Source organism: Tamandua tetradactyla, chromosome 12, assembly GCF_023851605.1.
Source record: "Tamandua tetradactyla isolate mTamTet1 chromosome 12, mTamTet1.pri, whole genome shotgun sequence".
NCBI lineage: Eukaryota > Metazoa > Chordata > Mammalia > Pilosa > Myrmecophagidae > Tamandua > Tamandua tetradactyla.
This window is the reverse complement of record NC_135338.1, coordinates 31,517,514-31,544,111: the sequence shown is the minus strand read 5'-3', so window position 1 is coordinate 31,544,111 and position 26,598 is coordinate 31,517,514. Positions and strand designations below refer to the sequence as shown.

The 26,598-nt window shown below is 37.9% G+C and overlaps 1 protein-coding gene and 1 pseudogene across 2 annotated transcripts in view; one reads left to right on the top strand and one right to left on the bottom strand.

The window, feature by feature from the left end:
* Nucleotides 1-26,598, top strand: part of DPF3 (double PHD fingers 3) — a 345,195-nt gene that overhangs the window by 12,448 nt on the left and 306,149 nt on the right. For both annotated transcript variants that reach the window (XM_077122963.1, XM_077122962.1), the window contains exon 2: nucleotides 8,607-8,760. The gene's annotated coding sequence lies outside the window, so the exon portion shown is untranslated. The remainder of the gene's footprint in view (nucleotides 1-8,606; nucleotides 8,761-26,598) is intronic.
* On the bottom strand, nucleotides 1,271-2,263 carry LOC143651392 (small ribosomal subunit protein uS2B pseudogene; annotated as a pseudogene).

Sequence of the window (26,598 nt, the reverse complement as noted above, 5' to 3'; positions counted from 1 at the left end):
TCTCTTTTTTTTTTTTTTTTTTTTTTTTAAGACAGAGAGAAGGAAGGAAGGATGGAAGGAAGGAAGGGAGGAAGAAAGGGAAACATCTTTAAACATTTTCTTGTTTTATTGTATTTTGTTTGTTTGTTACATGGGCTGGGGCCGGGAATCGAACCGAGGTCCTCCGGCATAGCAGGCAAGCACTTTGCCCGCTGAGCCACCGCGGCCCGCCCTCTCCTCTCTCTTTTTATCCTTTAAGTTACCCTTACTGATACTTTCCAATTCTGTGCCCTCCTCCAGACCTTCCTCTCTTGTCTTTTTTTTTCAGCCAATAGAACTCTCTGTAGTACTTCTTGTAGGGCAGGTCTGTTGTTAACAGACACTCTCGGCATTTGTGTGTCTGTGAAGATTTTAAGCTCTCCCTCAAATTTTTTTTTTTTTTGCTTTTATTTATTTATTTATTTTTTATTAATTAAAGAAAAAAGAAATTAACACAACATTTAGAAATCATTCCATTCTACATACGCAATCAGTAATTCTTAACATCATCACATAGATGCATGATCATCATTTCTTAGTACATTTGCATCGATTTAGGAAAAGAACTAGCAAAACAACAGAATCAATTTTTTTTTATTCTCTCACTTTTGAAGGACAAATTTGCTGGATAAAGAATACTTGTCTGGCAATTTTTCTCTTTCAGAATCTTAAATATATCTGCCTTCTTATCTCCACGATACCCATTGAGTAGTCCAAATGTAGTCTTATGTGGCTTCCCTGATATGTGGTGAATTGCTTTTCTCTTGCTGCTTTCAGGATTTCTGCTTCTCTTCAGCAATTTGGCAGTCTGATTAGTATGTGTCTTGGAGTGGGTCTGTTTGGATTTATTCTATTTGGAGTTTATTAGGCTTCTTTGATTTGGATATGTACGTCTTTTATGAGGTTTAGGAAGTTTTCCCCATTTATCTCCTCAAATAATATTCCTTTCTCCTTCTGGGACACCAGTGATTCTTATATTTGTGTACTTCATGTTGTCCATCATTTCCCTGAGATCCAATTAAAAATTTTTCATCTTTTTTGCCATTTGTTCTTTTGTACATTCAAATTCAGGTGTTCAAATCCAGTTGCCCTGTCCTCTAGTTTGCTTATTATTTCTTCTGCCTCTTCAAGTCTGCTGTTGTGTGTCTCTAGTATATATAAATATACATATTTCTATATATATAGAGAGAAACTTATTTATTTTCCGGCAACCTTATTTCCACTTTCGTGTAAGAGCCTATGGAAGAACAGCTTATGACCACTCAGTGGCCTGAGCGGTGGGAGCTGCAGACCAGTCTTCAGACGCAGGCTGAGCTCTCCTGTCTTCAGTAGGGAGCTGCTGAATAGGTACAGAGGGTACCTGTACACCTTCAGATCAGTCAGCAACCTGGGGTTGAGTAGCAGTAAATTCAGGAGCCGGAGCAGTCCAGTCACAGCTTTTTTTTTTTTTTTACAATGAATTATAGCATATTTTTATAATTATACCATTAACTATAGTCCATGGTTTAATTTAGGGCTAATTGTGTAGTGTAGTTCCATGATTTTTATTTTATTTTTATTATTATTTGTTTTTGGTCACAGCTTTTCAGCAGCAGCCTGTTCTTCCTTTTCAATCTGTTCAAGATCTCTGTAGAAGTAGAGATCAGGCATGTCTTCCCACGGGTGCTCACGGGAGATGGTGCCATGCACGCGCAGCACTTCCCTGGCCAGCATCTACCACATCAGACCCACTGAGTGAGCTCCCTTGTTGTCACATGGGATGGCAGTGTCCACATAGCGCAGAGGAGAACCTGTGTTACCCAGAGCAGTGGTGAGCAGGTTAACATAGGATGCCTCTGTGAGATGTGGGTGATCAGCCCTGGGATCAGTCACCATCAGAAGACATGGCTTCCAAAAGCCTGAATCTCTTTGGTAAAAGTTCCAGGAGTGAAGCACCCAGCAATAGAAGTTGCTCCAGTGGCAGCAGCAAACTTTAGCACAGCCTGCTGGCTGGTATTCCTGGAGGATATGACACAGACATCAGTGGGGTTTTCAATGGCCACAATGGCACAAGCTGCCAGCAGAAGCTTCTCCCACATCCTCTTCAGATTTATGATATAGATGCCATCACTTTTCCTTTTGTAGATGTACTGTCCCATTTGAAAGTCAAGGTCAGTGCCATCTAAATGGGTTCCTGCTGCAAGGAATTTGAGGGCGTCCTCCTCCTTCATCTGCAGGACATCAAGGGCTCTGGACATTGTTTAAATTTCCCTGTAAGTTACAACAGGAACTGAGGACAATGCCCTATGGACCCCTCTCTGGGTAGCACAGAAAGGCTCTACTATATTTTTAATTTGATCTACAGTAACTTTTATTTCCATAAGGTCTGCTATTTTTCTGTTTATTCTTTCAGATTCTTCTTTATGCTCTGCTAGAGTCTTATTTATATCCTTTATATCTTTAGCCAACCCACTGAATTTATTTAGGACATTTGTATGAACATCTATGATTAGTTGTTCTGAATTCTGTGGGCCACCAGCTTTTTTTTTTTTTTTAAACAACATAATTCAGCTTTCTTTAATATAGAACTTGGAGCAAGGAACGAAATCTTAATGGTGTGTACAAGTTAATGCTATACAATGATGCATTTCAGAGCATTTTGGGCAGAAAATGAAAAAGTGTTTACAAAGTCCCTTGAGAAACTGGGAAGGCTAGAAGTATTAAGCTTCTCCACCTGGGGAATTCCTGATGTTTTTCTTAAGCAAGAGAGGGTCCCAATTTAATAAGTCAAGGCCTCAATTTTGAGGCTTGCCCTTATGAAATTTATTTTTATAATAATAAACAGAATTTACTCAGGATTAGTGCCTAAGAGCCATCTCCAGAAAATCTCTGCTGTTGCTCAAATGTGGTCTCTCTCTAAGCCAAACTCTGAGATTCCCCCCAACTTGGGACATAATTTCCAGGGTGTAAGCCTGGCACTGGCAGCATTAAACATAACTGGCCCTGGCTCTGTGAGCCAAGGATGAGCCTGGCTCTGACATGAGTCAATTGAGCAAAAGGGGGAAAAGAAATAAAGTTTCAATGGTTAAGAGATTTCAAATCACATTAAGAAGTCAATCTGGAGGTTACTCTTATGCAAACTTCAGCCAGATACCGCAAACTGCCACAATATGGCAAACCCCAACCAACAGTGTTCCTGGAAACCCTAAAAGATATCTAGTTCTCTATAAAATTTTACTTATTAAATTTGTTTTTCAGAGCAATAATTTATCTGTTTTAAACACTGAAATGACGCTGATGCATAGAGCAGTACTACAAAACTGAATGGCCTTAGATATCCTAACCACTTCGCAGGGAGGGATATATGCTATAATTAAAATGGAATGTTGTACCTATATACCTAATGAGTCTAAAAATGTAACCAAACTGTTAGAACATACAAAAAATCAAATTAATGCCATAGACAGTTGTTCCACCTCTTCTGACATATTTGATTTATTTAGCTGGCTTCCTATAGAATAGGATCATGGGTTCATTCAATTTTACAAGCAGGGCTAATGCTACCAGTAATCATAATTCTGAGCATTCTCATTATTAAAATATGCCTCTGTCTCTTATGCCAGCTTGGCCCTAAGAAAAATACAGGAAAAGCTTTAGCACTCCAGAAGGAAATTGAAGCTAAAGAGCACATCCAACTACAATCTGAGAAGTTTTTACTCCCCAAACCCTTAGTAGTTGATACCCCCTTTGTCAGCAGGAAGTAGTCAGAGGGGTCATCATCCAGATTGGGGATGATCAAACAACAGGTAGACATTGTAACCAAGAAATTGGATTTACAGGATGATTTTACTGAATCATTATATAAATGTTCCTTTTGCTTTGGGGATTTTGGAACAGACAAAGGGAAGCACCCAGAAGCCCTGAACCATAATTGAGCTGTTTTAGTCCACCAGCTTTTTAATTTGGTCATATGACTTGATTTTATCTTCTTGTATCTTCTTATGCTTAGTGATTTTTTTGTTGATTTTTAGACATTTGATTATCTTAGTAAGGTATTTTTTTTTTTTTGCCTCATATAGAAGTTGACGATTTAATATACAGTCAATATCATCCTTTACCCTTTAGTCTGATTTACCTTAACCCTAACCAGGTCAGCTTCATTCATATGTCTAATTCAAGTCGGAGTACTTTTTCAGTGTTTTTAACAGTTGCTGCCTGGGGTAATCCTGACTTTCATAGCTACAGAACTCTAGCTCTGAGTCTCAGGTGTCTCAGAGACACCCAAAGTTCCAGGGAATGAGCAGGTTAAACACAAACAGCTCATCATCTCAGAACTTAGAAATAACAGTTACCACTCCAGAATAGATGTGACTGCTGTAAGAGCTTACAATCCAGGAACCTTTGCAATAGGTCTTACCTGATGACTTATGCTTTCAAATTCAGTTTTCCAGAATTTTCACGCTATAGTTAGTCCATATTAGTGAGACATTCTTATATCTGTCTTTTTGTTTCTGACTTATTTCTCTCAGCATTCAGTCTTCAAGTTTCATTCACCTAGTTGCATGCCTCGCAACTTCATTCCTTCTTGCAACTGCTCAATATTTCATTACATGTATGCACCATACATACCACTTCCATTCTTCAGTTGATGTACCCTTAGACCACCTCTATCCACTACAGGTTGGAAATACTGCTGCCATAAACACAGTGTGCAAGTGCCCATTCACGTTCCTGCTCTCAGTTCCTCCAAGTATACACCTAACGATGGAGTTGCAGGATCATATTGCAACCCACACCTAGCCTCCTGTGGAGCCACCACATTGCCCTATAGAGGGGCTGCACCTATTTCCCTACCAACAGTCAATAGATACATCTCTCTCTCTCTACATTTTCTCCGGCACTTGTATCTCTATTCATTTTTTAAACTTTTTTTAAATTGTGAAATATAACATATATGCAAAAAAGCAATAAATTTCAAAGTACAGTGTAACAAAGTAGTTATAGAACAGATTTAAGAGTTTGGTATAGGTTACAGTTCCACAATTCTAGGTTTTTCCTTCTAGCTTGCTCCAAGACAATGGAGACTAAAAGAAATGCCAATATGATGATTCAGCAGTCATACTCATTTGTTAAATCCTATCTTCTCTGGATTATAGTTCCTCTTCCTCTTCCTTTGACTCTTTTCCCAGTCTTTAGGGGTATTTGGCCTATGCCCATTGTAATTATTTTCATATTGGAAAGAGGTGTCAATAATATGGGATAGGGGATGGAATCACTGATGTTCTTGAAGAGGCTGGTACCTCTGGGTTTCAGGACTTATCTGGCCTAGGAACCCATCTGGAGTTTGTAGTTTTCTGGAAAGTAATTTTCGCATGTGAAACTTTTGTAGAATCTCAGATAAAGCCCGAAGTGTTCTTCAGGGTTAATTGGAATGATTTTGGTTAGAGTTTGGTAAACCGTGGTAATTAACAATATCCAGCTGAAGCTTGTTCTTTTCTGTGTTCATTTTAAACGGTTTTATTCACACACCATACAATCCAACCTAAGTAAAAAAATCAATGGTTCCTGATATAATCACAGAGCTGTGCATTCACTACCACAGTCTATTTGAGGACGTTTCCATTTCTTCTGCAAAAAATCCCATATCCCTCCTCCATATCACCCCTTATTGACATTTAGCTTTGGCACATTACCTTTGTTACATTCAATGGGCACATATTGCAACATTGTTAACTATAGATCCTAGTTTGCATTGATTGTATTTTTTCCATATGCCATCCCATTTTCAACATCTTACAATGTTGACATTCAATTGTTCTCCCTCACTCAAAAACAAAAATTTGTACATTTAATCATGATCATTGTCCACTCTAGGCTTTGCCAGGTTGTATCATCCCATATATAATATATCCTCTCTCCTTCTTCTGGTGTGGTATATCTTCCCAGTCCTCCTCCCTCAACCATACTCACACTCAGCTTTGTTTAGTGCACTTGTAGTTTTGTGTTACCGTCAGATAGTGTTATGCTATTCATTTCTGGATCTTTATAGTCAATCTTGTTGTGCATTCCATATTCCTTCAGCATCAAATCCCCAATCTCTACCCTCTTTCTATCTCTTGATAACCTGTGTTCTCAACTTTAACTCTCAAAGTTCACTCATTAATGTTAGTTTATATTAGTGAGACCATAATCATAATTTGTCCTTTTGTTTCTGGCTAGTTTCACTCAGTATAATGACCTCAAGGTTCATCCACATTGTTGCATGAATTATGACTTTATTCTATCTTACAGCTGTATAATATTCCATCATATATATATATCATAGTTTGTTTACCCACTCATCCATTGATGGACATTTGGGCTGTTTCCCTTTCTTGGCAATGATGAATAATGCCACTAAAAACATCAGTGTGCAAATGTCCATTTGTATCCTTGCCTTCAGTTCCTCTGAATATATACCTAGCAATGGGATTGCTGGATCATATGGCAATTCTATACTCAGCTTCTGGAGGAACTGCCTAACTGCCTTCCTGAGTGGTGGCACCATTCTACATTCCCACCAAAAGTGAATAAGTGTCTCTTTCCCCACATCCTCTCCAGCACTTTCAGTTTTTTTCTTTCTTTCTTTCTTTCTTTTTTTTTAAATAATGACCATTCTAGTAGGTGTGAGATGATATCTCATTGTGGTTTTGATTTGCATTTCCCTAATAGCCAGTGAGGTTAAGCATCTTTGCATATGTTTTTGAGCTATTTATATTTTCCTCTTTGAAAAAGTGTCCATGTCTTTTACCCATTTTTTTATTGTATAATATAACATATATACAAAGCAGAAAAAGGAAAAAGCAATAGTTTTCAAAGCACGCTTCAGCAAGTAGTTACAGGACAGATCCCAGAGTTTGTCATGGACTACAATACCATCATCTCAGATTTTTCCTTCTAGGTACTCCAGAACATTGGAGGCTAGAAGGGATAAATATTTTTTTATCATCACAATCGACTTTTTTCTTCTTTTTTTGTGAAAAATAACATATATACAAAAAAGCAATCAATTTCAAATACAGCACAACAATTAGTTGAAGAATGGATTTCAGAGTTTGATATGGGTTACAATTCCATAATTTTAGTTTTTTACTTCTAGCTGCTCCAAGATACTGGAGACCAAAAGAAATATCAATATAATGATTCAGCAGTCATATTTGTTTGTTAAACTCTACCTTCTCTGTATAACTCCACCATCATCTTTGGTCTTTCTATCCCACTCTTTAGGGGTATTTGGGCTATGGCCATTCTAACTTTTTCACTTTGAAAGGGGCTGTTAATAATAAAGGGTATGGAGATGAAATGAGCTGATATTCTGGAGAGGCTGGCCACTCTAGGTTTCAGGATTTATCTAGTCCAGGGACCCATGGAGTTTGTAGGTTTCTGGAAAGTTACCCTAGTAGATGAAACTTTTGTAGCATCTTATATATTGCCCTAGGTATTCTTTAGAATTGGGTGGAATGGTTTTGTTTGGGATTTGGCAAGTTATGATAGGTGACAATGTCTGAGTGAAGCTTCCATAAGAGCAACCTCCAGAGTAGCCTCTTGACTCGAACTCTCTCAGCCTGATACCTTATTTGTTCCACTTCTTTCCCCCCTTTTGGTCAGGATGGCATTGTTGATCCCACAGTGCCAGGGCCAGTTTTGGGGATATTACTTTGAACAAGACAAAGTCCTTGCTTTCAAGGAGCTTATATTCTAATGATAGGAGGTGAGGCAACAAAGAAATTGAAAGAAAGCATCAGATTATGATGAGTGTGATAATAAAGCAGCATGATGTGATAGGAAGTGATTGGTGTGCTACTCTGGATTGGGTGATGGGTTGATTATTCTTTTTTTTGTACCTCCCTCACTCTCATCCTCAACATTCTCCACTTTTCTTTGCCCTGCTCTGTACAAATCTGCAAAATGCATTACTTTGGCTTTCCTGCAGCTGGTTTTCCGGATGAGTTCAACCAATGGGAGATGGGTAGGTGGGTTTTACTTGCTTCTTCCTTGCTTTGGGATGTTTTCTGGCAATGACCCCTCACCAGACTTTAGGAATTCCACTTTCTCCCCTTGTCCCTTTGAGCCTGTGGCGTGGTAATAGCTTTCCACTGTTGCTAGCACCTGGGTACCCCAGCAAATCTTGTTTCCTTTAACCCTGCACACAACTCCCTTAATAGTTCCTTCTGTAAAGTCTCTTTGAACTATCCTGGTTGGATTCTATTTCAGGAAAGGTCTCTGAAGAAATGGTTTTTTTCTTTGTTTGTTTAAACAATTCTTATGAACCTTTCTTTCCAGCTCAATGTATATTCTTACATAGATGATTTTCAAAAGCTCAGTGTGATCAGTTCAGAAAGGAAAACATTGGTCTTTCTGGAATTCATTGCAGAATGAATTGTCGTTCCCCTAACCTAAGTATCTTGGGGGATGCTTTAAAGAGAGTGTCATGGGCACTTTTGTGACTCTACCTCCCCAGGCATCTCAATTAACCAAGTAGTACCATTTTGGCTTCTTTATGATATGGAACTGCATTTCCTTCATAAGAGTTCATCCTCAGCAGCATATTTCTCCTCTCACTGCCCTAGGGAGAAGCCTCAACCATTAGGATCAATGGGGCCCTTTCCTGGACACATACAGACCATTGCAGGACCTATTTTTCTCCTGCCTTCTTTTATTATCTTGTTTGCTTCGTGCCGAGAATTGTGCTTCCATTTGGAGAATTCTTCAAGTTAACTCCAGGTGAGTCACAGTGGGTCAGCAGGAAGAGTTCTTGCCTGCCGTGCCGGAGACCCGGGTTCGATTCCCAGTGCCTGCCCGTTAAAAAAAAAAAAAAAAAAAAGAACTTAACTACTCCCCATCCCTTCCCCCCCACCCCCACCCCCGTTAAACACTCAATAAACATGGGTTCTTCCAAAGATGGTCCAAACTAGAGAATGAGGAGGAGGCAGGAAGAGCAACTTGCTAAAGCTTTCATGAACACCAGCCATTTCCTCAGCGAGATAGAAGAATCTTAAAAGGATGTGCATTGTTTTCCATGACTGACTTTATCAGTGTCAACAGCTTTATGAACATAAAAAGCTATAGATTGAGAGAAGGGGGAAAAAAAGTCTGCAAAAACAGACTTCATGAGAGCGTGAAAAAAACACTGAGACATATAATTGTTCCAAATCTTACTGCCTCCCTGGTTTCTTCTCCATTTGAATTTCTGTTTAATACGGATAAGAGGATTGCCTTCAGGGGACAGAAGAAAGAGAGTGGGGGAAGAATTCAGCTTCACTTTAGCTTTAGGAAAGCACAGAAGGACTTGAAGCAGAACTTAATTCATCAAGGAAACCGTGTACATGTGTGCCTGGGGAGGCTTTTAAAAAATCTGATGGGAACGTTGTTTCTGGCCTGAGGAGAGGGCATGTGGGACTGGAATGTACCTTTGTAGTTCATAGTTTTTTTCCTGGCATAGATAGATAGATGGATACAGATACAGATACAGATATAGATATAGATGTAGTGTAAATGTAGATATATATACAGGTATAAAGATAGATACCGATATCTGGTAAACCAAAAGGCTAAAGTAAGGAACGTCTTCAGTCCCAAATTTTGTACCCACCCTCCCATCTCTCAGATGAATCCACACCAATGAATGGGCTACAAAATTAATTTCTTCCTTGTCCTGTCCCAAATTTGACTATCTAGTCCTCTGTCATGCATTAAAATAGGTAATTTAAGGTAGTTTGACCCCAACTTTCCAGATTAAAAGATATTACACTATGAATAAAACAAGATAATATATTTGAATGTGTTTTGTAAATTGGAAAGAAGACACTTTATAAATATTGCTTTTTATTGTTAGTCATCACTTGGAGTACAACCTAACAGGAGTGTGTGCTGTGAAGCCTGCTGGCCTGTGTTCAAATTTCTGTTCTGCCACAATTTAGCTGTGGGATTCTGGGCATGTTACTAGACCTCTCTGATCCTCAGTTTCCCCATCTGAAAAAATGAAGATAAGGGTATCTACCTCAATGTGAGGATTAAATGCACTCGGACCACATAAAACATTTAGGACAGTGCCTGACCCATGGTAAGTATACAATAAATCAGTGAAACCAAACTCCAAAGGTTGCATTTTGACCTTTCTTGGAAGAGACAGTGGGAATCCCAGTGATTTAGCAGCAGCACCTTGAGATAAAGTGGGACGGTAAAGGATAATTGTGGAGGGAGGGTTTTTTTTCTTTCTTTTTTGGCCGGTCATCTGTTACCCCATTCTGAGGCATGATTTTGATTTCCCTAACCCTCCCTGAAGAGGCAGCTCCTTCAAATGAGCCAAGAATCAGCCATGGTAGTTTTCTGCTGCAGAAAGAAGTTCTAACCACCTCATCTTACAGTGGAGATTTCAGCAATATGATATTATCTTTCTATAAATGGCTTCTCAGTGCACCACTCCGGACAGTGTCTAGTGGTGGGATTGGCTCATTTTCTAGAACAAAATAAACATTTGTCCCAACTAGCCTTGTGATGCTAGCGCCTCTGTTAGCAAGCTGCACCCATGCCTGTTGCAGTGGAGTCATTAGTAAAGCCTTCCTAGGCTTCTGTTGATTGCCATGAGAGGCAGAGAAAGCACAGCTGGGGCTCCCAGCCGCCAGCAGTTTGTGCAGGGCAGGCAGCTGGAGCAATCATTCTTAGGCTTATAAGGACAGGACATAAATAACAAGAAGAGTAAAAAGGGATGAGATAAAGGATTTAGGGGTAAGATTTAGAGCCATTTTCAGGTTTCTGAAATTTTGAATAAGTTAAGGTAATATGGTAGTGCATTTTAAAGCAAGCTTCCTAAGGGGGTGACAATTTTGCGTAATGCCCCATTACAGAGCAAACTCTTAGCTTGTTTTCTGGTCAAAGGCTGTACTCTGGTGCTCAGTAAATGCACTGTGAGTACTGCTGAGGGGAAATAATCAGAATAAATAGGGTCCACCACGATGCAGTCTGCACAGAATGTATGTTGTGGTAAAATCTGCCATATGCACCTTAACTATAAGACCAAATCAGCCTATACAAATATGCTGAGATGTTGTATAGCACAGGCCAGTTAGCTGTCAAAGAATACTGAACTTATACAGAACATGAGATCATTATAGAAAAGGCACTTCTCAGAACTTGCTCAGGTCTGGCTGGACAATGGTGAAACATTTGTAGGTAGTGGTTTTAGATGAGGATGCTCTTGGGTAGATGGACTCAGCTTTGTTGAAAAGTTGATGTCCTACTCGCAGCTCTTTGTGCAAAGTTACAAGAGACCCATTCAAGCTAGCACAAGCCAAAGTAGAAGCGGGGAGTGCTGGTCTTTCATGGTAAATATGAGCAGGAGGCACTGGTATTAGAAACTAGAATGTTGGGAACCCAGTTTATTTTCCCTCTGCCCCTTGAAAGTTACATGATGTCTCATCTCTGTTTCCTTCTGCACATCTGATGATTCTCCTTTCTCTTTGAAACTTTCTTTCCATTCTGATAAGGAGTAAAAGAAGATAAAAAATATATAACAATGTTTTAGAAATGAGTAGAATTTTTTTTTTAATCTAAGGAGAAAATGCCTCTGCCAAAAAAGTAGAACCCAAAGTTCAAGGAAAATTTTAAAAGATTCAGATCTCCTAGGCACCAATTGGAATCAATAAAATATAATGGTATAATGGTAAGGAAGCATCCAGCCCAGCCCTCCCCCCATCATTACAATAACATACAGTGGAGGGACCCAGCGATGTCAGACCACCCTAAGTGGGGTACCAGGCAGGAACCTGGGTGGAGTGCAGTAAGAGAGAATGGAAGAAAAAGAGGTTTTTATATCGTATAAATATTGAAACCAGGTCTATGTGCTTTAGAACTTTTTGATTTCCGCAGGCCTTGCCTGCTGACTTAGGTTAAGGCAATACAGATAATAAATGAGGCATGTGCACAACCCTGCAGCCTCCCCTGTTCTTAGCTGGTATTGCTACCCGGAGAATAGTGGCCTGGAAAAGATGAAAAATACTCTGTAAGAATGAAGGTGAGTTTTACTCCAGAAGTCCTTAGGTAGGGCCAAGCAAGGTAGGTAGCCTTGTGGGGGTGGTGCAGTGTCTGGCACTGAGTGTGAGAGCCTGAGTCAGGTATGGAGGATGTTTGCATGGGCACGTGTTTGTGTGTTTGTACAGCGGTGGCAGTGGTGGTACAGCCACTGGGGGTGTCAGAGCCCGAGAAGGGTGGGAAGGGCATGTGCATGGGGTGGGGGATGTTAGTGAAGGCTGGGGCAACCAGTGTGGAGTGTTGGACCCTGAACTGGGTAACCAGGAGGATATTCACACAGCTGGGGCGGGAAGGAGGTGAGGGGCAGCAATAGGAGATGGCAGGGGAAGGAGGACTGATCCAACAGGTAAATATAGTGAGAATAATGGGAGACAGGGTTCTCACTGTTTGAGAAGGGAGATATAAATATAAAATATAGAAAACTACATTGGAACCGAGGTACTAAAGTGAAATCATGGTTGTTAATATATATATATATATATATATATATATATAGGTAGAAGAGAAATAGAGATGTAGCTGTGTGTGCATGCGCTTGCATGTATCCCAAAGCTTTGACCACTGAGCAGGCCCAAGAGCAGCAGCACCCCAATAGCAATAAGCACACCTGTGTTCAGATCTTGGTTTCTAAATACTATTTTCTACTAAAAAGAACTAGGTATGTTTGATTGTTTAGAAATGGCTGACTGCAGAGTTAGGTCAGAGAGAGTATGAGTCTGGAATATCCAATTTAAGGGGCTGCTGCTGGCCAAATTGGGGACTATTTGAACGTCAAAATGGATGATGGTAAATAAAAATAGATAAATAAATAAGTACAACCACCACAACAAAAAGAATAGAAAACACAAAGAACAGCAAGAAACCTCCACAAAAATTAAATTTAAAAAAATGAAGATGGTAGTTACAGATTATAATAGGAATCATTGTGTCCATACTGATATAACCAATGAATAATAAATGGGAAGAGAAGAGAACTCTTGTAGTAGAATGCCAAAAATGTAGAAGGGATGATGGAGTTAGGAAGCATCCAGTATTACTATCACTGTAATAATAAATTCAGCACAAAAACATCCATGCATGTAAAAACTAGAGAGCAAAAGTTTGATGAAGTAGGGATATGTGCATAATTCCCAAATATCTCCCAGAAATACTTATTAACTATAAAGGGAAAAGAGGGACTGTACAGTAGAGCAACTCAGCAGATAACACCTTAATCAAGTGATCAAAGGTAATATCACCAGTAATGACAAATACCTAGGTCACATACCATCTGACAGGATGTAATGAGAAGAATGCAGCATCACTTTTTTTTTTTTAGCAATAACGTCTTTTTTTTATTATTATGAACAGCAAACATACAAACATTCCTGATATACAAACATTCTTGACATGGTTACAATCATTGGCTCACAATATCATCACATAATTGTGTATTCATCACCATGATCATTTTTTTGAACATTTGCATCTCTACAGCAAAAGAAAAAGAAAAAACTCATACGTCATGCCCCTCACCTCTCCCTCCCATCGACCACCAATATTTCAATCTACTCAATTTATTTAACGTTTGTTCCCCCTATTATTTATTTATTTATTATCCATATTTTTTACTCATCTGTCCATACCGTAGGCAAAAGGAGCATCAGACACAAGGTTTTCACAATCTCATTGCGAAAGCTATGTTATTGAACAATCATCTTCAAGAAGCGTGGCTACTGGAACACAGCTCTACAGTTTCAGGTACTTCCCTTTAGCCACTCTAATACACCCTGAATAAAAGCAGCATCACTTTTGCAGTATTCCTGCCCAAAACACATAACCTGAGTCTAATCATGAGGAAGCATCCGACAAACTCCTATCAGCAGATGTTCTACAAAATCACTGTCCTGTAATCTTCAAGAGTTTCAAGGTCCTGAAAGGCAAAGTCTGAGGAACTACTCCAGTTTGAGGAAGACTAAAGAGAACATGAAAATTTAATGCAACATATGACCTGGATTGGATCCTTTTGCTCTTTTGAGGTTATTATTGGAAGAATTGGCAAAATCTGAATGGGTCTCTAGATGAGATGGTATAATGTATTGATGTGAAGTTTCTGATTTTGATGGTTGCATTGTGGCTGTCTAGGAAAATGCCCTTGTTTACAAGAATTACACACTGCAGTATTTATGCATGTGTGATGGGGCATCACGAGGACAAGTTATTTCCAAATGACTCACAAAAACAAGTTGTTCTTTGTTCTATCCTTGCAAATTCTTTATAGTTTGAAGTTGTTTCTAAATTAAAAAGTGATCTAGACAAGTCATGAAGGTAAAATAAAGGAATTTTATCAGAAAAACAAAAACAGAGTTCACTACCAGCATATCATTAAAGGAAATTGTAAAGCACTTTTTTTTTCATTTCATGAAATGAAAATGATCTCAGAATGAAGGTTAGAGATGAATGAAGAAACAAAGATCAAAGAAAATGGATAAATAGATGGATAAATCTAGAAGTACATTGACTAGAATTTTAAAATAAAATGTATGACATAATAACATATAGGTTGGGAGGGGGATATGTAGAATTAAAGGTTCCAAAATTTTCTGTATTTTCAGAGAGAAAGGTAAATGTACTGATTATTGTTAGATTTCAACAAGCCAACAATGGATATTGTAACTTTAAGGTATATACTGAAAGAATAGAAAGATAATATATAACTTCGAAGAGGCTAAAAATACAAAATATATATGTTATATTATACAATTTTTAAAAAGTTTAAAAAAATAAAATAAAATGATGAAAAATGTTCAATTAATCCAGAAAGGGGGTTAGGGGGAGAGAAAAAGGAATATAGCACACATGAGATGAGTAGAAAACATATAATAGTATAATAGATTTTAATCCAAACATATTGGAATTTATATTAATTGTACATGGACCAAATGCTTCAGTTCAAAGACAAAGATTGTCAGACTGGATAAACAAACAAACAAACAAAAAGACCAAATCAAAACAAAACCCAACTACTTGCTATTTACAGGAGACACATCTAAAACATAAAAATACAAAAGGTTTCTGAGTCAAAGGAGAATAAAAATACACCATGTTAAGAAGAAGCAATAGTTGCTGTGGTTATCTTAGAATTAGAGAACATAGAATTTAAGGCAAAAAGCATAACTTGAAACAAAATTGTTACATCATAATGATTCAGCAGATAATACAATAAATCTACATTTGAATGCACCTACTAATTTTGGTTGAAAATATATATATATAAAACAAAAATTAACAGAACTACAAAGATGAACCATCAAATGCACAATAATGATCCAGATATTATAACACATCTCTCTCAGTAACTAATAGGACAAGCAGGACAAAAATGATTAAGGACATGGAAGATTTGAACAATGTGAAGGACAAACTTGATTTAATAGAAATATCAGTATTTAAAACACTGTACCCGACAAATGCAGAATATATATTCTTTTTCAAGACCAAGTAGTAATTACAAAACTTGAATATATACTGGGCTATAAGGCAATTCTTGACAAATTCCAAATGATTTAAATCATAAAGTGCGTGTTTTGTGACCATGTATGTCACATATAGCATCTCCTACCTGAGGGAGAATTGACCATGCTCCTGCCCCCTTCTCAGACATCCCTCCCTGGAAGCACCCTGAACTTTGGCTGTTGTAACATTGAATGCTAACTGCCCTGAGTGTATCTTGCTTTGCAAAAAGAGCACATACCCAGATGTTTTCCTAAAACTCTCACAAAGCCTCTGGCATTCAGCCACCTTTGTCCCCCAACCCTACATAATCTAACAAGCAGTTGCCATAGGTGTGCACATACCCAGGTGAACTTCTCCCCCTCTGGCTGTCTGCAGTTTTCTGTAAGTTCCCCTAGTAAATGCTTAAGGACTGATCACACTGGTGTTGAGGGTCTCTTTCTTTGGAATTTCAAAAGATGCCCTTATGGGGTGATCTGGAGTAGTCCTGCTGAGTCTCCCCTTATTTCTTCTTTCAGAGTGAATCTTACTGCTGGTTCAGCAAGACACAGCAGACCATGATTCAATTAAACCAGTAATAAACAACAAAAATATAACCAGAAAATAAATCCCCCTTGTGTATGCAAATTGCATTACCCTTTTAGTTAGGTTATCCTGCAAACAACCAACCTCCAACTTTCCTTCACTCACAACCCATATTTATTTCTATTTTGTGCTAGTGTTGGTGCTATTGCTTCGAGCTGTGGGTTAGCTTCAGGTCTGCTTTCTGTGTCTTTTTATTCTGGGACTTAGGCTGACTGAGTAACCCTACATAGGACATGCTTTCTCATGGCAGAAGACACTAGAGAGCAAAAAGCCTAGCTGAATCACAAAATCAAACTTAAAGCTTCTACTCAAGTTGGCATACACCTGCTCACAATCCATTGGCCCAAGAAAGCCACATGGCCAAATCCAAAATCAATGGAATGGGCACATATAATCCTCCTACAGGTTAGGAGGGAGTGAATGATTGAGAAGAATAGTATGACTTATGATCACATGAAGAAACAACACATATCTAAATAACCTACAGTTGGGAGAAATGGAAATTAGAAAAAATTTGGAAAAACAACAAAAAACAGCATACTAAAACTCTGGAATGCAACTTAAAGCAGCTCTTCAGGAGAAATGCATACTCAAATGTATATATGGTGAATATATCTCAATAAAATTGTATTGAAAAATGTACACACCAAATTTTAAAAACTTAGCACCTAAAAAAGAAAAAGTTTGCAAAATATCTCATGGCTATTTTTCTTTGTTGATTGCGTGTTGAAATGATATTTTGAATGTATTGGGTTAAATAAAATATATTGTCAAAAACTTTTTTTAAATGAAGAAAGACTGAAAATTAATGGTATAAGCATTTGTGTTAGTTAGATTCAGTTGTCAACTTGGCCAGGTGAGCATACCTAGTCTTGTTCTTGCGGACATAAGCCAATGGTACCTGAACCTCATCTATTGCTAATTACATCTGCAGTCGGTTAGGAGCATGTCTGCTGCAATGAGTGACGTTTGACTTAATTGACTGGTGCTTAAATGAGAGAATGCAATGTAGCACAGCTAGCAGCTCCACATTCCTCATCTCAGCACTTGCAGCTCAGCCCAGGCCTTTGGAGATGCAGAAAGAAGTCACCCCAGGGAAAGTTGTTGGAACCCAGGGGCCTGGGAACCCAGGGGCCTGGAGAGAAGACCAGCAGAGACTATCCTGTGCCTTCCACGTAAGAAAGAACCTCAGTGGAAAGTTAGCTGCCTTTCCTCTGAAGAACCAACAAAATAAATCCCCTTTTATTAAAAGCCAATCCCTCTCTGGTGTGTTGCATTCCGGCAGCTAGCAAACTAGAACAGCATTCATCTCAAGAACTGAGGAAAAAGAACTACTCTATAATGGCTGTGTCTTGGGAGTGGTACCAGGTACCTGGGGACAGGAGTTGTATGGAGAATTTTTTTTCATGGTATATTCTTTTAACCTTTAAATTTATTTTATGCACTGTGCACTTAAAATTTATTTTTAGAAGAACACAGAATTGAATGCAGTTTAGAATGCATCCATTTCTTGTATACGATTTTGTTTGAAGGACTTGAAGAAGAAAAAGAGCAAAAAAAGAGTAGTTTAGAAATGAGAAGGGTGACAGAACCATACTACAAAAGAGAAAATGATTAAAAGAATTTTGAGACACTAAAACATAAACTCTATGGCCACTATGTGAAGTTCAAGAAAAACTGGATTATTTCCTATCAAAGTGCAAAGTATCAAATTTGACCCAAGAAGGAATGAAAAACTATAATAGATTGCTTACTATAGAAGAAAATGGGTAGATGATGATAAGTCTACTTTCATAAAAGTAGGTGGATTTAGAACTGAATTTTTTCGAAGTGTTAAAGAATGGATGCTTGTGACGTTATTTAGAATATTCCAAGCTGCAGACAAAATTTAAAATTCTCCAATTCATTTCACAAAGTTAGAATGACTTTAGAACCAAAACTTGACAAAGTTAGAACAAAAATAGGGAGAATGATATACTAATCTCACTAATGAATATGTATTTTCAGAAATCCTAAATAAAATACCAGCAAATAGAATCTAGCGAAAAAGCTTAGCAATATTTAAATTATGACCAGCAAGACTTTATTCAGATAATTCAATATCAGGAAATTTCCCCCCTCAAATCCATGACTTAAATAATGGAGAAAAACCATATGATCATATTAATATATGTTAAAAAGGAATTTGGTAGAATTAACCCACGCCTAATAAAAACTCTAAGAAACTACTAGTAGGAGAGAACTAGTTAAATATATATATAAAAAAAGTATTTGCTAAAAACTAACAGCAAATACTATTCTACATGGTGAAACATGAAAACAGTTCCCATCAAAATCATTATAATTCAACTGGCCAGCAAAAATATTGGAAAATAAGAGAAAAGCTATGCTCTTCTTCCTGATGATGTGATTCCATACTTAGAAAAACTGATTCTAGTTAAAAGTATCAGAATTAATTAATTTGGTAATGGGGAAGGATTTGAAATAAATATAAAAATTAATAAATTTTTCCTATTAAATGTGGAAGTGGGAAAAGTATTGCATTTATGATAGCAACAAAAATAATGAAGTACTTAGATATAAAGAAAACTGTAAGATATTATTATTAAAAGCATAAAAGAAGATCTGAATGACTGCAAAGGCATACCATGTTCTTAGATAGGGAGACAATATTTAAAATGTCAACACCCCACAAAATAATATATACACAATGCAATGCTAGTTAGAGTGTTCATAGAATTTTTCTTAAAAAATACATTAAACTTTTTTTATTTTTAACTTTTTTATTGTATAGTATAACATATATACAAAGCAAAGAAGTAAAAAAGGAATAATTTTCAAAGCACTCGTCAACAAGTATTCATAGGACAGATCCCAGAGTTTGTCATGGGCTACCATATGATCCTCTCATATTTTTCCTTCTAGCTGTTCCAGAATATAGGAGGCTAGGGGGCTTAAATACTTTTTTATCCTCACAATAAACTTTTTTTCTTTCTTTTTTTCGTGAAAAATAACATATATACAAAAAAGCTATAAATTTCAAAGCATAGCACCACAATTAGTTGTAGAACATATTTCAGAGTTTGAAATAGGTTATAATTTCACAATTTTAGGTTTTTACTTCTAGTTGCTCTAAGATATTGGAGACTAAAAGAGATATCTATTTAATGACTCAGCATTCATACTCATTTTTAAATCCTATCTTCTCTGTTTAACTCCACCATCATCTTTGATCTTCCATACCTCTCTTTAAGGGTGTTTGGGTTATGGCCATTCTAAATTTTTGATATTGGAAGGGTCTGTCACTAATATGGGGTAGGAAGATGGAACTATCTGATGTTCTGGAGAGGCTGGCACAGGTTTCAGGAGTTATCTGGACTTGGGACCTCATCTGGAGGTTGTAGGATTCTAAAAAGTTACTCTAGTGCCTGGAACACTTGTAGAATCTTATAAATTGCCCTAGGTATTCTTTAGGATTGGCTGGAATGGTCCTGGTTGGGGGTTGGCAGGTTATGATAGGTAGCAAGGTCTAACTGAAGCTTGTATAAGAGCAACTCCAGGTAGCCACTCAACTACTTGAACTCTCTCTGCCACTGATACTTTATTAATTACACTTTTCCCCATTTTGGTCAGGGTATAATTGTTGATCCCATGGTGCCAGGTCTGGATTCATCCCTGGGAGTCATCTTCCATGTTGTCAGGGAGACTTTCACCACTGGATATAATGTCCCATGTGTGTGTGTGGGGGGGGGGGGGGCAATGATTTCACTTGCAGAGTTGGGCTTAGAGAGAATGAGGCCACATCTGAGCAACAAAAGAGGTCCTCCAGAAGTGACCCTTAGGCATGCCTATAGGTAGTCTAAGCTTTTCCGCTACCTACATAAGCTTCACAAGAGTAAGCCTCATGATCGAGGGCATGGCCTATTGATTTGGGCATCTCTAAAGTTTGACATAGTATCAGGGGATTCCCTGATGGTAAGGTTCAATAGTTCCATATTCTTTCTCCCATCCCTCAGGGGACTTTGCCAATACTTTTTAATTATCTGCTTAATATACTCTGGGATGCTTCCAGGCATTACAATAATCTATACAGGATTAAAGGACCTCTTTCTTATTCTGTGCTCCCTCTGTTTCAATTGTTCAAATGAGCTATACAGATAGATTGAATTAGATTTTGCATTACAGAAAATTTCAGTTCCAAACCAAATAAACCTTTCTTCCATTGGTCTCAAAGAGTATGTGTGGTTCTAAAATACAGACACTGTCTTCCTTACCCCTATGTTCTGAGTTAACTTTTACCCCAATTTGTTCGGCTTCATTCTTATCTCTAAATATCAGGTTATATATATAAAACAGCCTCTCAAAATCCAGAAATAATAATCACTGCTCCAGGCTTAATGTGTTTGTTTTAAAAGCTTACAATCTAGGCCCCTGTTTTCTTATAAGTATTTTCTAAAGGTGATCGTACCATTGTAGTTCTTTTGTTCCTGACTTATTTTGTCTCACCAAATGTCCCACATGTTCATTCACACATCGTTGCATGCCTCACAACTTTGTTCCTTTTTGTAGGAGCACAACCTTTGTTCATAAGTATACACCATCGTTCGCCAATCTACGTCTCTGAAAAAAGGCATCCTTCAGCCACCTGCGTTCATTGAGCATCATTATAGGGCCCAAAGTCCACAGTCTATCAACATTCTCAATTTTAGATAATTTCATTGTTCCCAAGAAAAAGAAAACCAATGAACACACCCTCACCAAACAAGAAATCTAAACCTCCTCTTAACTCTTGTCCCTCCCCCATTATTTATCTCTGCTGTTACTGTGGTAGTGCTGATGGTGTCCTTTTGAATATAGCTCATAGAATGTAATAGCAGTCTTCCCCCATACCCTGGACTTAAACACTCTTTTTATAAGAATCATATCTTTGAAATAATTCTTATGAGAACTAATTCATATTTCTAGTGTTAATCAGTGGAACACTTAGGTCTACACAACCCCTTTCAACCTTGTTCATATTCAGTGTGGTAATATTACTTATAGACCCACTAGAGAACCACCTTCACTCCTATCTATTCCCTTATATTGGAGTTCAACTTTATTAGCTAACGGTTCACCCATCTCAGGCTTCTACTATCTCTAAGCCCCTTATATTTTGTATTATAAGCCTCTGATTATACCTTTATGCTGGTCATAAAAGTAGAATCATACAGGATCTATTCTTTTGTGTCTGGCTAATTTCACTCAGCATTATGTCCTCAAGACTCATCCATCTTGTCATGTGCTTCAGGACATCATTTTATCTTACTGCTGCATAATATTCCATCATATGCACATACCACATTTTGTTGATCCATTCATCTGTTGATGGGCATTTGGTTTGTTTCCATCTATTGGCGGTTGTGAATAATGCTGCTATGAACATCATTGTGCAAATGTCTGTTTGTGTCATTGCTTTAAGCTCTTCTGGGTATATACCAAGTAGTGCTATTGCTGGGTTATAGGGCAACTCGATATTTAGTTTCCTAAGTAACCACCGAACAGTCCTCCATAGTGGATATACCATTATACATTCCCACTAGCAGTGCATAAGAGTCCCAATTTCTCCACATCTTTTCCAACATTTATAGTTTCCTGTTTGTTTAATAGCAGCCATTCTTATAGGTGTGAGGTGGTATCTCATTATAGTCTTGATCTGCATTTCCCCTATAGCCAATGAAAATGAGCATCTCTTCATGTGCTTTTGAGCCATCTGTATTTGCACTTCTGAAAAATGCCTTTTAATATCTTTAGCCCGTTTTATAATTGGGTTGTTTGTTCCTTTGTTGTTGAGTTCTATTATTTCTTTGTATATACAGGAAATCAAATCTTTGTTCAATAGGTCCAAATATTTTCTCCCATTGAGTTGGCTGCCTCTTCACCTTTTTGACAACGTCTTTTAAAGTGCAGAAGCATTTGATTTTGAGGAGTTTCCATTTATCTATTTTTTCTTTTCTTGCTTGTGCTTTGGGTGTGAAGTTTAGGAAATTACCTCCTATTATTAGGCCTTAAAGATGTTTCCCTACATTTTCTTCTAGAAGTTTTATGGTGCTAGTTCTTATATTTATGTGTTTGATCCACTTTGAGTTAATTTTTGTGTAGGATATAAGATAGGGATTCTCTTTCATTCTCTTGGCTATTAATATCCAGTTCTTCCATGCCCAATTGTTGAAAAGACTATTTTGTCCCAATTCAAAGGATTTGGGGGCCTTGTCAAAAATCAGTTGACCATATATTTGGTAGTCTATTTCTGCACTCTTGATTTGATTCCATTGGTCAATGCTTCTGTCTTTGTTCCAGTACCATGCTGTTTTGACCATTGTGGCTTTATAATAGGTTTTCAAGTCAGGGAGTGTTAATCCTCCCACTTTGTTGTTCTTTTTTAGGATGCTTTTAGCTATTTGGGATCTTTTTCCCTTCCAGATGAATTTGGTAATTAGCTTTTCCAAATCTTCAAAGTAGGTTGTTGGAATTTTAACTGGTACTGTGCTGAATCTGCAGATCAATTTGGGGAGAATTGCCATCTTAACTATATTTGGCTTCCTGTCCATGAGCAGGGAATGTCTTTCCACCTATTTAGATCTCCTTTGATTTCTTTTAGCAACGTTGTGTAGTCTTCTGTGTACAAGTCCTTTACATCTGTGGTAGTTAGATTCAGTTGTCAACTTGGCCAGGTGAAGGTACCTAGTTCTATTGCTGTGAACATGAGCCAATGGTACGTGAGCCTCATCTATTGCTCATTACATCTGCAGTCACCTAAGAGGCGTGCCTGCTGTAATGAATGGTGTTTGATTTAATTGGTTGCTGCTTAAATGAGAGAGCCCAAGGTAGCACAACCAAAGCAGCTTGGCATACCTCATCTCAGCACTTGCAGCTCAGCCCGGGCCTTTGGAGATGCAGAAAGAAATCACCTCTGGGGAAAGTTGTTGGAACCCAGAAGCCTGGAGAGAAGGCCAACAGAGATCACCCTGTGCCTTCCCATGTAATAAAGAACCTCAGTTGAAAGTTAGCTGCCTTTCCTCTAAAGAACTAATGAAATAAATCCCCTTTTATTAAAAGCCAGTCCATCTCTGGTGTGCTGCATTCCGGCAGCTAGCAAACTAGAACAACATCCCTAGTTATATTCATACCTAAGTATTTGATTCTTTTTTTTTCACTTTTATATTTTATTTTATTATTTTCGAAATAAAATGTTATGGTAAATCAAAAATGTGCTCCACTATTATCTCTGGAACTTTCTTTAGAATTTTCTTTAAATTGCAAACATGCATCACGAGAATTGGGGTGCTGGTGATTTCTTTTTTTTTCAACTTTTTTTATTAATTAAAAAAATTAACAAAAAAAACATTAAGATATTCCATTCTACATACACAATCAGTAATTCTTAATATCATCACATAGTTGCATATTCATCATTTCTTAGAACTTTTGCATCAATTTAGAAAAAGAAATAAAAAGACAACAGAAAAAGAAATAAAATGATGATAGAGAAAAAAAAGATTATACATACCATACACTTTACCCCTCACTTTCATTTACCACTAGCATTGCAAACTAAATTAATTTTAACATTTGTTCCCCCTATTATTTATTTTTATTCCATATGTTCTACTCTTCTGTTGATATAGTAGCTAAAAGGAGCATCAGACACAAGGTTTTCACATTCACAGAGTCTCATTGTGAAAGCTATATCATTGTTCAATCATCCTCAAGAAACATGGCTACTGGGACACAGCTGTGCATTTTCAGGCAGTTCCCTCCAGCCTCTCCACTACGTCTTGAATAACAAGGTGATAGCTACTTAATGCATAAGAATAACCTCCAGGACAACCTCTCGACTCTGTTTGGAATCTCTCAGCCATTGACACTTAGTCTCATTTCACTCTTCCCCCTTTGGTCGAAAGTTTCTCTCAACCCCTTGATGTTAATTCCCAGCTCATTCTAGGGTTTTTCTCAGTCCCTTGATGCTGAGTCTCCACTCATTCCAAGATCTCTGTCCCACGCTGCCAGGAAGGTCCACACCCCTGGGAGTCATATCCCATGCAGAGAGGGGGAGGTTGGTGAGACTGCTCGTCATGTTGGCTGGAGAGAGAGGCCACATCTGAGCAAAAAAAAGAAGCTCTCTTGGGGGTGACTCTTAGGCCTAAATTTTAAGTGGATTTGACCTATCCTTTGTGGGGTTAAGTTTCATGTGAACAAAACCCAAGACTGGGGGCTCAGCCTAAAGCTTTGGTTGTCCACACTGCTTGTGAGAATATCAAGAATTCAACTTGGGGAAGTTGAATTTCTCCCCACTCTCACCATTCCCCGAAGGGGACTTGCAAATACTTTTCCAGTCACTAATCAATTCACTCTGGGATTCATCGGGGCATCACTCTGGACAAACCAGTAAAATCTCATGTCCTACCTGAGATTTCAAGTACTTATGACATTCAATCAAACTATCTACATGAGTTTGATCTAGTCAAAATATAAATTTTGTAACAAACATTTTTTGCTTTAGTCTCACACATAAGGTGACTCTTTAAAATATTAATTACCATCTATTTTCAGCACCCTGCAATAATGACATTCCTTTGTTCTTCCTCATGCAAAAGCATTTTTAAAAATTTACCTTGTACATTTAACTATTATTATACACTCTAGGCATTCCTCGATTATACCATCTCGATCTTTAACATCTATCTTTCTTTCTGATTTCATTTATGTCCCCAGCCTTATTCCCTCTATCATTCTCACATGCGGCTTCACTCAGTGTTTTAACGTAATTACATTACAGTTGGGTAGTATTGTGCTGTCCATTTCTGAGTTTTTGTATCCAGTCCTGTTGCACAGTCTGTATCCCTTCAACTCCAATTACCCAATATCTTACCCTATTTCTATCTCCTGATGGTCTCTGTTATAAAAAAATATTCCAAGTTTATTCACCAATGTCAGTTCATATCAATGAGACCATACAGTATTTGTCCTTTAGTTTTTGGCTATTCTCACTCAGCATAATGTTCTCAAGGTCCATCCATGTTCTTACAGACTTCAAAAGTTTATTTTGTCTTAAAGCTGCATAATATTCCATCGTATGTATATACCAGTTTGTTTAGCCACTTGTCTGTTGATGGACATTTCAGCTGTTTCCATCTCCTTGCAATTGTAAATAGTGCTGCTATAAACATTGGTGTGCAAATGTCCATTTGCGTCTTTGCCCTTAAGACCTCTGAGTAGATACCTAGCAATGGTATTGCTGAGTCATATGGCAATTCTATATTCAACTTTTTGAGGAACCACCAAACTGCCTTCCACAGTGGTTGCACCATTTGACATTCTCACCAACAGTGAATAAGTGTGCCTCTTTCTCCACATCCTCCCCAGCACTTGTCATTTTCTGTTTTGTTGATAATGGCCATTTCTGGTGGGTGTGAGATGATATCTCATTGTGGTTTTGATTTGCATTTCTCTAATGGCCAGGGACATTGAACATCTCTTCATGTGCCTTTTGGCCATTTGTGTTTCCTCTTCTGAGAGTTGTCTGTTCAAGTCTTTTTCCCATTTTGTAATTGGATAGGCTGTCTTTTTGTTGTTGAGTTGAACAATCTCTTTATAAATTCTGGATACTAGACCTTTATCTGATATGTCGTTTCCAAATATTGTCTCCCATTGTGTAGGCTTTTTACTTTCTTGATGAAGTTCTTTGATGCACAAAAGTGTTTAATTTTGAGGAGTTCCCATTTCTTTCTTTCTTTCTTCAGTGCTGTTGCTTTAGGTGTAAGGTCTATAAAACCGCCTCCAATTATAAGATTTATAAGATATTTCCCTACATTTTCCTCTAACTGTTTTATGGTCTTAGACCTGGTGTTTAGGTCTTTGATCCATTTTGAGTTAACTTTTATATAGGGTGTGAGATACGCGTCCTCTTTCATTCTTTTGCATATGGATATCCAGTTCTCTAGGCACCATTTATTGAAGAGACTGTTCTGTCCCAGGTGAGTTGGCTTGACTGCCTTATCAAGGATCAAAAGTCTATAGATGAGAGGGTCTATATCTGAGCAGTCTATTCGATTCCATTGGTCGATATATCTACCTTTATGCCAATTCCATGATGTTTTGACCATTGTGGCTTCATAATATGCCTTAAAGTCTGGCAGCGTGAGACCTCCAGCTTTGTTTTTTTTCCTCAAGATGAGGAACTCCCCAGGTGAGTTGGCTTGACTGCCTTATCAAGGATCAAAAGTCTATAGATGAGAGGGTCTATAGCTGAGCATGCTATTCGATTCCATTGGTCAAAATATATCTATCTTTATGCCAGTACCATGCTGTTTTGACCACTGTGGCTTCATAATATGCCTTAAATTAAGTCAGGCAGCGTGAGACCTCCAGCTATGTTTTTTTCCCTCAAGATACTTTTAGCAATTCTGGGCACCG